Genomic DNA, 14,980 nt, shown 5'->3' with positions numbered 1-14,980 from the left:
TCTAATCCTTTTCTTCCATTTAGCAAATAGGAATGGAAAGAATAAAAAAACAGAGATCAACCTCTGACAGAGAGGTTGTGGACAAAAAGAAGTTCTCCAAGGAATTTTAAGCACCTCCTAAGAGGTGAAATTTTGAACCTCTGCTCTTCCTCACTGAGGCAGGATTGCAGGGATTTTGTGAACTTTCTCTGAGATCTTCCACTATATTCTTATTCAACTGCCTGTGCAGTATGAACCAACACATTTTTGTACCTCTTTCCCGAATGCGCTAACACACTCGGTATATATTGATATAAGTATAGATAAAGATTTAGTTGATATATGCAGTCATCCCTTGGTATGTAAGGCTGGATGGCTGAGGGTCCCTTACAGACACCCAAATCTGCAGAGACTCTAGTCCCTTATATAAAGGGTGATAGTATTTGCATCTAATATATGCACATTTTCTGTATGAGTCAGTTTTTCTGATGCTGAGACATAATACTTGACACCAACAGCTTAAAGGAGCAGAGGTTTAATTTGGCTCATGGTTTTCCAAGATGTAGTCAATGATTGGCTGACTCCACGGCAGAAATATCAAAACATCAGAAGAGCATGGTGGAGCAAAGATACTTAGTTCATGGCCGTCAGGAAGTACAGCAGGGGAACAGTGCCAGAGAGGAAAGGGGCAGGATGTAATACATGGCTTAATTACTTCCCTCGTCACCCAGACAAAATACCCAACACTCACAACTCAAAGCAAGAGAAATTTATTTCAGTTCATGTTTCAGTCCACGGTCAGCTGGCTCTGAGGAAGGGTGGCATGGCAGAGGGGCATGAAAGAGGAAGTTGCTCTTGGCATGGCAGACAGGAAGCAGAGAGATGGGGAGCAGCCTCGGAGGGAGGTGAACTCTTCCAGGCCATTCTCTCAGTGACCTCCCTCTTAGGACCAGACCCTACCTTCTAACAACAAGTCAATTCTACTGCTCCCATAACCCAATTTTCTGCAAAAAAAAATCCATACCTGAGCGCAGGCTTTTGGAGGATATCTAGATATAAGCCATAACATGCTGCCCCTGGCCCCCCAAAGACAAATGCACACCCCTTTATGTGAAATGCATTTAGTCACCTGCAGGAGTTGCTGAAGCCCTAATAGTTTCGGCATTGTCAAAAAGTTCAAGTCCAAAATCTCCCCTAAGACTTATGGCAAATTCTTAGCTGTGAAATTATGTAGAAATCAAAAGAAAATTAAATATTGCTAATGTACAAAGAGACAGGGAGGAGGAATGGGGGGATAGATAGCAAGACTGAAACCCAGCAGGGCAAACGTTAAATCCTGTAGTCCCATCTCAACACTCAGGGCAAGCAGTGATAGCATGTGAACTCCAAAGGGATTGCGCAGTCCCTACCCTACAGTGTCGGCTATGGTTGTAGCTCTCATGACTTATCTCTTGGGCTGGCTGCTCACTCCTTGAACCTTTTTTCAAATGTTCTGTATTCCTGGCTTCTCCATCTTTCTGAAGTCTCCTCTGTACTTTTGACTTCACTCTCATAGTTTGAAGCACTGCCAAGGGCTCATTGCCTGGCCTTCTGAGCCTTCTTATGAAATCTAAGTGGAAGCCTCTCTCTCTGATTACACAACTCTTTCATTCTCCATGTTCATAAAAGCAGAACCATGTGGATGGTGCCAGAGTCTGCCGCCAGCTTGAGTACTAGTTAGGCTCCTTTGAATCATGGCTACAGAGGCTTTCAAATGCCTGGATGGCTGAATACTGTACACTGTATCCTGGGGAACAAGTTTCATAGGCAGCTGTTCTTAAGCAGGGCACCTTTGGGCTTTCTTCTTAAAGCAAAGTTTTTCTTGGTGGCAACTGTGAGCCCATGAATGGCCTTGCTAGTTCTTACATGCCCTTGAGCCATTTTTGTTTCCTGTTGTCCTGATCTAAATCACTTGGCTTCTTTTTAATGCTAATTTTTCAGCAACCAAGTTCTCTGCTCCAACTTTACATGCCCCAAATTTATAGGAACTTCCTTTCTTGTGAAATTCCAAACTATTTAAAATAACTTAGCTTTACCATTTGCTCTTGATTTCTCAATGTAGAACTGGCTTAAAGATCCCAAAAGTACTTATGCCACAGCACCAATATTGGGCTGCCTTGAAAATTCCTTCATCAGATTAATCAGTCTGCCCCTCTTAATCTCAGTCTCCTGCAGAGTCTCAGGACATGAGAAAAATGTAGACCCATTTCCTGCCAGCAGATAGGACACATGGCCTGGAGTCTAAATGCCAATGAAAGTTTTGATGCAAACCGAAATCTCCTCAGCCTGGTCTTTACCATCTGCATTTCTATCAGCATTCTGATCTTCAGAACTTTGAACAGAATCTTCTATCAAGCTCAGCTCACAGCATTCTAGAGCTTCTCCAGTTACTATATCCAAACTTTCCAAAATATTCCATGATCAAGTTCCAAAGGCTTCTGATCAGATAGCATTACAGCAATTACTACTTCTGGTACCAAAATTTGTCTTAGTTACTTTGCTTGGTGTTGAGACAAAATACCTCACACTCAAAACTCAGGGAACAGATTTATCTTGGCTCACATTTCAGTCCATAGTCAGCTGGCTCCAGGGCAGGATGGATGGCAGAAGGGCATGGTGCTGTAGAGTTGCTTATGGCATGGAAAATGGGAAGAAGAGAGAAAGGGAGGAGTCCAGGAGGGAAATAAATTGTTTTAGGTCATGCCCCAGTGACCTGCCTCTCTTGATCTGGCCTCTTTTCATCCAACCCTGCCTTTCATGAGTATATCAACTCTAGTGCCCCCTATAACCAATAAACTTCCAAAAGCTCTATGAACACATGAGGCTCTTGGGAGACATCTAGCTACAAACCATAACACTATCCAAGGTCGTGCCTATATGACCCACACAGATACACCCAGTAGTGTGCCCCATCAATCTCCTAGGCAACTTCCCAGCCAATCAGGTTGGCCGATAATGCTTAACTCCCCTGACATCTCATACCAATCACCTCTGTAAACTGTGATTACTTATACACAGTTATCTGTGGATTACTTATAATAAATATCTAGTGCAATATAAGTGCCACATAAATAGTTGTTATAGTGTATTATTTAGGGAGTAATGACAAAAAAATCTGTACAAGTTTGGTAGACATAATCTTACTTAACATTCTCTTTCTAGAGTTTATTGAGTCTGGATGCAAACCTTGGAGATATGGAGGGCCTACTGGATATATGTATATGACTATATATGTATATGTACATGTACATATATGTAATCCTCAAATATTGATTAGCTTGTGTGATGAATCTACACTATCAGTAGTAGAAAACACATTCCAACTTCCCATGTGCTTTGTTTGTTTCCTGTTGATTTATTGTAAGAAACTTGACTAAAATCGGTTTAAGCAAAAAGAAATTTGTTGGCTCCCATAAGTAAGTATGTGGGATGACCACGGTTCCAACTAACTAAAACAACCTCCAGTTTCTTTAAAACCATCACAGGAAGATGAACCAAGCTCTGGGCAGTAAATGCAGTGGGTGTCCTGGCCTACCCTCCTTTAGCCCTATTTCAGGACAGCGAGTCTTGGCACTTGTGTCTCCTTCCAATAGGTCACATTTTGGTACCGGAAACAACTGTTGTGCTGTGGGGCACAGAGTAGGCAAGAAGCACCAGCAAATCAACACCTTTTGGAACATCACCCCCTACCCAGACTGGTGGGCTTGGTGTATTCTTGTGTGTTGGCCTGACTTCTTGGTTTACCATCCTCTGCTGAGCTGATTCAACAAGATTATGCTCCCAATCTCCTCAGCTGGAACTTGCTTGATAACACACACTTTATTGGCTTTTCCTTCTTCCCTACCAATATTTCCTGAAGTCAATTCTTAAATAAACCATTTACACTTAAGGCTTTGTCTTTGGGTCTACTTCTGGTAGATTCTTCTTGAGTGAATGTATTACAAATCTTATCTGAGTAGACAAATTGGGATCACTTTTCCAGCTCTGTACCAGCCACTGAGGCTAAAAAGACTGTATGTTCTCTAGTTAATTTCTTTCCCCATGGGGCCAAGTTTCCAAGGAACTAAGGGTAGCAGTAATGGTGGTTCCTGAAGGACATCAAGGAAACCCTATGTAGCTCAGAAAACAAAACCAACAGTTTACAACAATGGTCACCATTTCCTATGTCTGCCAAATCTTTATTGTGCAAATATATTTACAAGTTCATATTTTGGGCCCCATTTGCAACATCTAAGGGCCAGAGGAGATTTCTTTAGTATAGATTAACTAGATTAAGGTTGGAAGACTATGGCCTATTGACCAAATCCAGCTACTCACTCTTTTGTATAAATAAAGTTTTATTTGAACCCAGCTATGCCCTTTATCTATCATCTTTGTCTTTTTTAATAACTTTCAGTAGTTACAACAGAAATGTTATGACCCACAAAGCCTGAAACATTTATTCTCTGCCCCTTTACAGAAAAGCTTGACTCCTTTAGCAACTTCTGAGTACTAAACAGTGACCGCTTTGATTTGTAGAAGTTGTCTCTTAGTTCCTAAGGCAGCACATGAAGAATTGGTATTCTCAACTCTTTACACTGCATTTCTGTTCCTCCATAGCTCCCTCTATCTGATGGGTAGCACTGAAGCTAATAGCAGTTAATTTACTAGATCAGACTTGTCATGCATCCTTAAGCAAAACTATGCAATGAATCACATAACCATCCAGGAAATCTTTTCAACAGCTCAGCACCCATGGTATTTCTAATGGAATACACTTAATACAAAATGCTACGCTAGCTCTTTAAAACACAGTTGTCACAAGTATGATCACTCAGTGAAATTGCCCATATTTGGCCAGAAAGAAGGGGCCAATATTGGTGGGTTATTAACCAAAGTGAAAAACCCAGGTGGACAAAAATTAACTAGTTTATCAAATCTAGTTTTTTTTTTTCAGGATCTTTTCAGTCTAATTGAGAGATTTTTTGCTAAGCTACTTTTGGGTTGAAACTTAATGCTATTCAAAAGATACCCTACATACAGAAGTTCTCTCTGATCAGTCCTGGTTTTAAATGAGATGCCACTGGATTGCCAAGTCCAGAACTTCATCCTTTGCTGGAGTTTTTTTTTTTTTTTATCTGCAACTTGTCTTTTGTGAGACTTGTCTCTGCTGGCACTTGACCTCTCATGGCTTATGGTCATTGGATTCTAGTTGTTCCATCCTCTGAGATGTTCAAGATTAGGGTCATCAGTCCATCAGTTGATCTCCTTCCTCTGCATCCTTGCCTCTAGCTTTATTTGGATTGCTTGGCAAACTTCAGAGGATCTGAGATTTTCCTAGAGGGTTGATTATTATCCTTCATCATGGAAAATATGAATTACTCTTCCCTAATACCTTGCTCCCAGCTCTATTAGACTACTAATGTCTGGAGTTTGAAACAGGATAAATAAAGCTGGGCGTGGTGGCACACACCTCTAATCCCAGCACTCGGGAGGCTGAGGCAGGAGGATGGCTGTGAGTTCAAGACCAGCCTGGGCTACACAGTGAGTTCCATGTCAGTCTCAACTACATAGTGAGACCCTGTCTCAAAAAATAAACAAACAAACAAACAAACAAAAAACAAAAAAGAAAGAAAAAATAAAGAAACAGGATAAATAAGTTATGAATCCTCTCTCCTCCATGATCCCTAAATTGAAATCAGTTATGAGACAGTTTCCTCTCTCCATCACCAGGATGTGGGAGACAGAGTAAATGGCCCTTGTACTATCTCTTGTCTCTTCTTATCCAAATTATTTTCTGCATCTCCATATCAGAGGATATTTTATAGATTCTAGAAAAAGTTAGAAAACATCTTTTCTTGCTTACTCCACCATTTGGAGGTCAAGGTGGCTACTTTGTTCTTAGCAATAAACTCTCTCTTCTGAAATGGTGTTCATCTATTTGGTTGCCAAAGGGCAACAGTCAGCAGCTATACTGGGAGGTAGGAAGCGTGTCTTCAGCAAACACTCTAAAATGTTCTTCTGCCATATGGAGTAACAGGGTGTTGCTGACATTCAGAAAAGGCAAAGTCTTTAGTAGTAATTATAGGTATAACTTCTTGCAAGTCTTAAACTAAGCTCTTTGTAAACATCATCTTATCTATTTTTCACAAATCCCTTTAGATAGGAGTACTTATAATCTCCATGGGGGTGGGAGATAACATGAAGAAGATTCAGTGAGGCCATTTCAGCAAGGCCACATAGCCTCTAAATGGCAGAGATGGTGCTTAATTCTCCAGTCTCTGGCTTTCTCATAGGTGTTCTAGTTACTTAGTGGCACACCCACCTCAGTGATACTAAAATCTTTCTCTCTCTCTCTCTCTCTCTCTCTCTCTCTCTTTCTCTCATCTTTGCAAAGAGACTTTGGGGCTTTCTGCAAGACCTGTAGATGGTTCTCCCTGACTTAAGAATAACATCTCTTTCAATTGTGGGATTCATATATGTCTGCATATTAAACCACTGGTTAATCAGTGGTGATAATAGCATCTATCTTTATGCACCTGGATGTGTGCTTTGCAGGTAGAAAGCACCCAAGTATTGTGTGACTAAAGAAGTCAGTCATCACCAGAAAGAGGCCTTCACCTCTTGCAGACCATGCCTCACTCTTGATATTGACAAAATTTGGAAGCGTTCCTTTAGTAAAATAAATGCATTTATTAAAAATGACTACAGAACCATCATCTCAGAATATGTAAGTCAATGATCTTCAAATATTCCATCCTTCCAAAACAAAAGACTTCTACCTTGAAAACTATAGCACTCCAAAGAGAGAGATTGAAGAAGATATAAGAAAGTGGAAAGACATCCTTTGTCCCTGGGTGGGAAAAATCAAAATAGTAAAAATGGCCATACTTCCAAAACTACTATACAGATTCATGCAATCCCAATTGGAATCCAACAGTATATTTCACAGAACTAGAGAAAACAACACAAAAATTCATTTGGAACCAGAAGAGATCTAGAAGAGCAAAAGCAATTCTCGGCACCAAAGACTTGACAGGGGATATCACAGTCCCCAACATGAGACTATACTACAAAGCCACTGTGACAAAACAGCATGGTACTGACAAAGAAATAAACCTTATAATCAGTGAAATAGACTAGAAGATGCAGACACAACTCTAGACATACTCAGCCACCTCATACTTGACAAAAGAGCCAACTACAATCATTGGACGAAAGATAGCCTCTTTAATAAATGGTGCTGGAAAAAGTGGATTTCAGCCTTACACAGATTCATACTAAACCTGTATCTTTCACCACACAATAATTTAAAATCAAAGTGGATCAAGGATTTAAATAATAAACAGAAACACTAATCTTGCTGGAAGAGATGTTAGGAAGAACTCTTGAAAACATTGGCATAGGAAAAGATTTTATAAGCAAAATCTCAGTTTTCCATAAGCTAGTACAGAGAATCAACAACTGGGATCTTATCTTGTTAAAAAGCTTCTGCATTTCAGGAGAAACTACCAACAGAGCTAAGAGACAACCTACAATGTGGGAAAAAATTGTACTAGCTGTTCCTCAGACAAAGGACTACTATATAGGATGCATAACGAACTTAAAAAAATCAGACCCCCAAACATAAAGACCCAATTCAGAAATGGGCATCTGAAATGATCAAGTGTTTCTCAGATGGAGAAGTAAAAGCAGCAAATAAACATATGAAAAAATGTTTAACTCACTGGTCATTTGACAGATGTAGATGAAAACAACACTGAGATTCCACCTCACCCCACAAAGAATAGCTGCTATCAAGAAGTCAAACAATAACAAATGTTGGCAGTGGTGTGGGGAGAAAGGAACCCTTCTCCATTGTTGGTGGAAGTGCAGACTGGTGCAACACTTGGAAATCAATATGGAGATACCTCAAACAACTAGGACTAGCGGTTCCATTTGACCCAGCTATTCCTCTTCTGAGTATCTTCCCAAAAGAATGAAAAGAATTGGGCCAGGGAGGGATTTAACTCAGTGGTGCTGCCTTCCTTGCAAGCGTAAGGTCTTGAGTTCAATCCCCGGTACCCCCCCAAAAAATTTAAAGAATCATACCACAGCTATATATTCACAACCATGTTTGTAGTGGCACAGTTTATAATAGCTAAAACTTGGAAACAGACCAATTGCCCATCAGCTGGAGACTGGATAAAGATGTGGATTTTAAAAAATATACAGTGGAGTACTACTTAGCCATAAAGAAGGAAAAAACTAGAGTTATTTATAGCTAAATGGTGGCACATGGAGGCCATATCCTTAAGAGAAATAAGTAGCTCAGACATGTATAAATACTGAATAATTTCTCTGGTGTGAGAAATTGAAAGTGTAAATAAGAATCAAAATATACAATAGATAATGTGAAACAGGAAGAAAAGATCTAAAGCTGTGGAGGAAGTAGGAGGAGTAGGGGAAAGGAAAGAAGGGAAAGGAAAAATATGAGAAAGTAAAAAATGGAAAACAGAGTCTTTGTAAATAGGGAAGGGTAGAGGAGAAAGGGAGGGCAGGGGTATGGGGAAAAAGGAGAACCAAGATCTGTCATGTAAAGGTAGATTCCTAACAATAAATGTCAGCATACTGTACACCTAAAATGTGCCAATAAACGTAGTGAAAATGAAAATCTAAAGAAATGTCATCCTTCCGTCCATCCACACCATCACTGAATGTTCAGCACATTGGTGCTGTATGTAAGGTTCATACATATGGCCTAAAAGAAGAGGTTTCATTTGATTAGGTGAAGAAATGTAAAGAACTAATTTTAAAGTGATACGATAAGTTCAGTGTGATATGAATACTGGGCTCTATGAGCAAACCAAGGGGAAGAGAAGCTATCATTCATGGACATTCTCATGGAAAAATTAGAGAAGGCAATATTCCTGGAGAAAGCTGACAAACTAGTATATAAGGTAAAAACACGACTGGTCAACTCCCCAGAAATGTCTGTACCCTCCTCCCTGGGGGTTGTTAACTTATGTGGCAAAGGGCTTTATGCTTGTGAATCAATTAAGTCTTAAATTCCTGGATTATCCAGCTGACCCCAATATAACAATAAATATTCTTTTAAAAGGAAGCCAAGGTCAAAGCGAGAGAAAGTGATGCAATAACAGCAGCAGAAACAGACAGAGGAAAAGAGAAAGGGGACAGAAAGGAAGGAAAGAGGGAGGGAGGCAGGGAAGGGAGAGAGAGATGAGTAAGATGGAATGCTGCTGGCTTCCAAACAGGAGAAAGGGCCGTGAGCCAGGAAACACAAATATTCCCAGAAGCTACAGAAGTGGAGGAAGCAGACTCTCCCTTAGAACTTCAAAAGGGAGGTGGCTGCGATGCTGGTCAGGGTGGAGTGTCAACTTGACACTGGCTTTGGGATTTGACGAGGAGGATTGGTGGCACCAAATTCTGGCTGTCGTGGATGCCTGGTCTTGGGGTCTATACCTGGTCCCTCATTCCTTCCCCTCTTGCATTATTTGTCTGCTTTGCATTCTGGATTCCATAAACTGATCCACTTTTCTTCACCATGCCTTTATGCTGTGATGTTTGGAGCCAGCTGATCATAGGCAGAATCCTTTGAAACCATGAGCCAAAATAGAACCTGTCTTTAAGTTGTGATGTTCCATATTGTGGGCAGCAAAAGAGGGGCTGAGTAATGCAGAAGCCCTACTGACACCTTGATTATCGTCAACTGAAATTTCATGTTTGTGATTTTCAGAGCTGTAAGATCCTAAGTGTATATTGCTTTTGTCATAGTAGTGGCAGGAAATTAATACAGGCACTTTGGAGTCATACTTTGGAGCTTGAATTCTGACTCCGCCACTTCTGGGACATACAATCCTGGCATGTGTACATGTATGCTGCTGAGCTCCTTTTTGGCAAGCCCAAGAGAGTCCTTCTCAGCGTAATTACAGGACCACATCATAGAGTTGATCTCTACAGCGCTGGACCAAGGATGTGAATTTAACAAACCTAAGCTAACAAAGTGACTGCAGACTAATGCGGTGAGTGTTCCACAGGCACATTATAGGCAATCAGAAGAGTATACTCAGGTGATTCCTGGGCAACGTGAATACTGTGCGATGGTTCCCATGCTCATGCCAGATGGAAAGAAGCAGTTATTGCCCTGAAGTACAGAGAGAGCAACAGACTATGAATACATCGAATACGATCTTAAAGGGCCCCACCTTTGCTCGATTGGCTAGGAAGCTACGAGTGACCTCTAGGTGAGGGAAGCCATGATGATTACAGTTGTTGAAAGACAGAGTCCTTTTGCTGGTAAACAGTAAAGGAATGGAGTTTTGTGTGTGAGACCTACAGAACAAATGTTCTTCAGCCTTACAATGATCATCACCATCGTCTTCAAAAGCAAATATTTCTCAAGGGCATACATTGTACCTGACACAGTCTTACTGGTTTTCCAAGGTTGTTTAACTTAATAATTCCAACAAACTTAACACTCAGTATATTATTAGCCTCAACAGAAGGAATGTGTGTACTTCAGACAAATTAAGAGATTTTTCCCAAGGTCATCCAACTAGCAGGTGATGGAGAGAAGGTTCAAGTCCACGCCCTTTTGACTACGGTTATAATAACAACAGTTATTGTTTAACTACTCTGTGATTTCTCATTTTTGTTTCTGCAGAGCAGTCTCCTGTCATCTTTAACAAAGTTCCTGGGTTCTTAAAAACAAAAGGAAAACTCCATGAAGAATCCTTTTTCTGTTTAGTCAATTCTAGCCTTTCTGGAACTAGAGGAGGGCAAATTTGCAGAACAACAATTTCTCTGGAAACTCACTCTTCAATCTCGCATGTGTACTAGGGACCGTGTAACCAACGCTCATCTTTATTGCTGGGGATTTAAGCCCCATCTTTATTCAGCAGAGGAAATAACAGCCATGGTTGAGCCAGTGAAGCTCTGCTGATATTTGTCCTCTAGAAATTTAGTCAAGTAAATTTGTTGGGTAGAAACAAGCGCTACAATAACTACAACTGGTGTCAGAGACTTGTTAGTTGTGCTACTGGCGAATATGATGAATTTTTGTTTCTGAAAGGTACATCAGATATAATATCTGTCCCATTGGATGGAGAAGATGTAAAGCCCTGTGGGATCTTTCATTCCATTAATGGGGACACGGGAATTGGGGAAGCCCCTCAGGCTGGGGTGATCATTGTACAAAACTTCCTGTATCAGGGATTATAAGGAGAACTCACTCACTTTTAGTCATATAGTCATAAATGTAGAATTTACTGATACTTGAGACATCAGAACAAGAAAAGACATTCCAGAGTTTGAGCTAAAACACATAAGCCCAAAGAAATTGAAGAGTGACTTCAAAGATAAGGGAGGATACTGAAAGAGGTTGGATATGCTATAAAAAAGAGAAATAACAAACCAATAAATGGAGTAAAAATAAAGTACAGGATAATAGACTTTAGGAGCTGTGAAGCATTAGCTCATCTAGTTCAAGGTTAGCAAATGGATGATGGTCCTTGGTGCATTAACTGTTCCGGCAGCTCTTCAGGGAAGGAAGTGTGTCATCAACCTGCTTTCATGGTCTGCTCCTTCTACTCTCTTACATGTGCTGTCTATTGGCTGAACCAAAATGAGAGAGAAGGAAACTGATGTTCTCCATCTGACCAGAGGTACAGAGGTGAGAAGACAGACAGGAGAATGCAAAATATCCACATGGCTGGGTTGGGAAATTAACCTGGAGCTTAACAATGACAAGAGTCTCCTGAGTCTCTAGCTGTAGTAAGAGCCCTGGATGAAGCTGTGTGATGGCCACACCAGCAAAGGAACTTTCTGGTAGCATCTCTTCTACTCTGGTGGATAATACAGGGTAAACTAGATTTTACTGCCCTGTAAGAGCTAGACTCAAACCTAGGTTCAGTTTGTGGAAAACCATACTGGCTAAGATACAGGGTCTGCTTACTTGCAAGAACTGCAGACATTTAATCTGCATTTCTTCCTCCTCTCAAATCTAATTTCTTGCATGTTCCTCAAATACATTTCTACTGAGCCATTGTCTCTTCTACCCTAATCTCTCTAGCTGTTTTTGAACAGAGGATACATTTTTCAGTGTTCTGAGAATAAATACATACATTCCCAAGTAATCCATTGAGATCTACCCTTAGGAGATGTACACTTTTATATAAGCATGCACATATTTTCTGATAAAAATTAAATATAATAGCTTGAAAAATGACATCATCACATTAAATGCAAGCATATGTGACTTTGAAACATTTCATATGTGGATATTTTAATGTGAGTATTCTAAGAAGATATGTTCTTCTTAAAATCAAGGCTGTGGTTATAGCAGACATATTTTTTTTTCTTCTCAAATTCCACTGTCACTGGGGGCATCATTGCTCCTACTTTCTAGAGATTTTGGGTGTGGCTGTCCCTTCTCCCTGAGCACAGAGAGAGCATAGAATCCAATTGTAGCCAAAGTACACTATCCCTCTAACTGCTCTGCTTGATATGGGATGCATAATCTGCCCAACAGACCAGTCAGGGTCTTCCTGGGACATTTGTGCTGGATCTTAGAAGATGCGCCATCTGATCACAGGCTGGAAGGAAGATTGGTGAACACATGAGACTGTGGGTGATCATCTTTCCAAATACAAGGCAGGAAGATCAGAAACAAGAATGCACACTGGGAGTAGAACCGAGATGGAGAAGGAAAGGCCACCAACCATCTGGAATCTGCTGTGGCTGATGTGTAAATGTCTTCTACGCCTATGTTTTCTCCTTCACAGGTCAGACAATACGTTCCCTCTTTGAGTCATTTTCTGCCATTTGTCATCAGAACATTCCAGTCTAACAGTATCAGTATGATCAATTTTTTCCCAAAGCCTTAAACATATCTTCGGTGCCTCCCATTCCTTGAAGCCAGGAGTTAAGTAATAATTATCCTGATATCCTCCCCATTTTGTTGTATCACTAAATAAAAAAAGAATGATCTAATGTGTCTCGGCATTTTCAGAGCCCAATTTATATACCCAGCACAGTTGCAATTCAAAGGCAGACAAGTCTTTAAAACATAAACCTGAGAACAACATAACAGAACCTTTTGAGTTTCAGATTCCACCCTGTCCCATGTCCATGCCATTCTTTTTTCTTTTTTCAGTTATTTTTTATTAGTACATGTTCACAGTATACAATGATTGCATTGTTTTGTCTGTGGAGTTGGTACACGTACAAAACACATCTCAACTTTTCATTCATTTCACTTTCCTCCCCCTCCCTCCCCCTCTCTTCACCCCTTCCCATTTGAAAAAGTTCTATCTCTCTACTTCTTATTACCTATCTTGCCCTTTATTACCTATTTTGCTCTTTATTTATAGTTTGGGTTTCTTTATGAGAAACCACGTGATATTTAAGCTCGGTGTGTTCTTTATTTCACGTAGCATCATAGCCTTGACTTTGAACTCATCCCTAGGACTATGCCTCTGGGAAAGTATTTGGAGTAGAACTCACTTCATTTTTTAAAAGTTTGTAAAGGAAAAGCAATGCCTCTCTCATTTGCGAAGCAGAGAGATGTTGGTATGCAGCCTCCACTGAGAGCTGCAGACATCAACAAGACTGCTGTGTGATCCGGAGAGCTGCCTTAACTTGATAGAAAGGGACCCTCAGGGCTGTTTCTTCTTCTGGCTCCGCTCTTGCTTCATGCCTATTGCCAAAAATCCTGCCGCTCACTGGGAACATCTGTGTTCTTTGGCCTCTACTCAGACTATTTTTCTGTTGAAAGAAAAAGCATATAGGATAGGGACTCTTTCTCGGAGGAGTTGCAAAGGCAAACATTATTTTCTTCCCCCGTGTTGGCTGGCTTACATTAACCTGCAACTAACTTCATGATGTCACTTCGTAACAGCATGGTCTGATCTTAAAATAACTTATAAACACCTACCTGAATGGTGTTTGGTGCTTATAGGGTATGATTTCAGACATTCGGATCTATTTTTGGACACGATCTCAGCCTTTTCCTGAGATCAGAAGATTCTATTTCTAAACATTTTCATTAGTTTTGAAATGACAGGGAGTCACCTATTGATTAGTGTTCCAGAGAATCAAAAGTGACTTTCCCCTTGTATCAGTCCTGTTGCTGAGAACAAACATTACACACTCACATCGGACTTTGAAGGGACACTTAAGGTCTGGACCACAGCACCTCTCTTCTGGATTTTTGGTAGCCTTTACTTTTTCCCACCTCCACGGTTCTCCCTCTGTTCTGGGCGCCATTGTGTTTCTCGGGGTTGGGATCACAGGCTTGTGAAGGGTATAACTGCTTCTACCTTTGTGCATTGCTCCCATCATTTATTTTCAGCAAAACAGCCAGAGTGATTTTATTAAAGGAAATCAGATCATATCATTCTGTTCAACACCCTCCCATCGCTGCCATCTCAGTTGGAATAAAAATCTAAGCCACTATATAACTACAGTCGCCAGCTAATAGGTTTCTATTCTAATCTCCTTTCTCCCTTTGCTTTTCCTCACTCACTTTGCTGCTGACGTGTAAATCTTTCTTCTCTCTTTGATCTTCCTCAGATTTACCAGGCACGCACTGACTTCAGGGCTTTGGGATCTGCTACTCACTCGGTCTGGGGTGCCCTCCTTTCAGGCATTGTCATTGTTAGTGCCATCATTTCATCAGGGTCTTTTCTTAAGAATCACCCTATGAGGCCATGTGCAACCACTTGATCTAAAATTTCAACTCCCACCAACTGTTGTTTCATGTTGTTCTTTCTTGCCTCCAGTTATACTTTGCTTATTTATTCTGTTTGTCACTCATTTCTCCTATTAGAAAACAACTCTATGAGGGTAGGAATTTTGGTCTGTTTTTTTTTCAATTTTGCACCCTCATTGTCTTGAAGAGAACCTAATGATAGAATATTCCTAAGAATAGCTGAAGAATGAGTGAGTGTTGTAGGCAAATGTTTAACACAGAAAAACAAAGACA

Source organism: Fukomys damarensis, unplaced genomic scaffold, assembly GCF_012274545.1.
Source record: "Fukomys damarensis isolate Sample0158 unplaced genomic scaffold, DMR_v1.0_HiC HiC_scaffold_28, whole genome shotgun sequence".
NCBI lineage: Eukaryota > Metazoa > Chordata > Mammalia > Rodentia > Bathyergidae > Fukomys > Fukomys damarensis.
Note: the sequence above shows the minus strand (reverse complement) of the source record.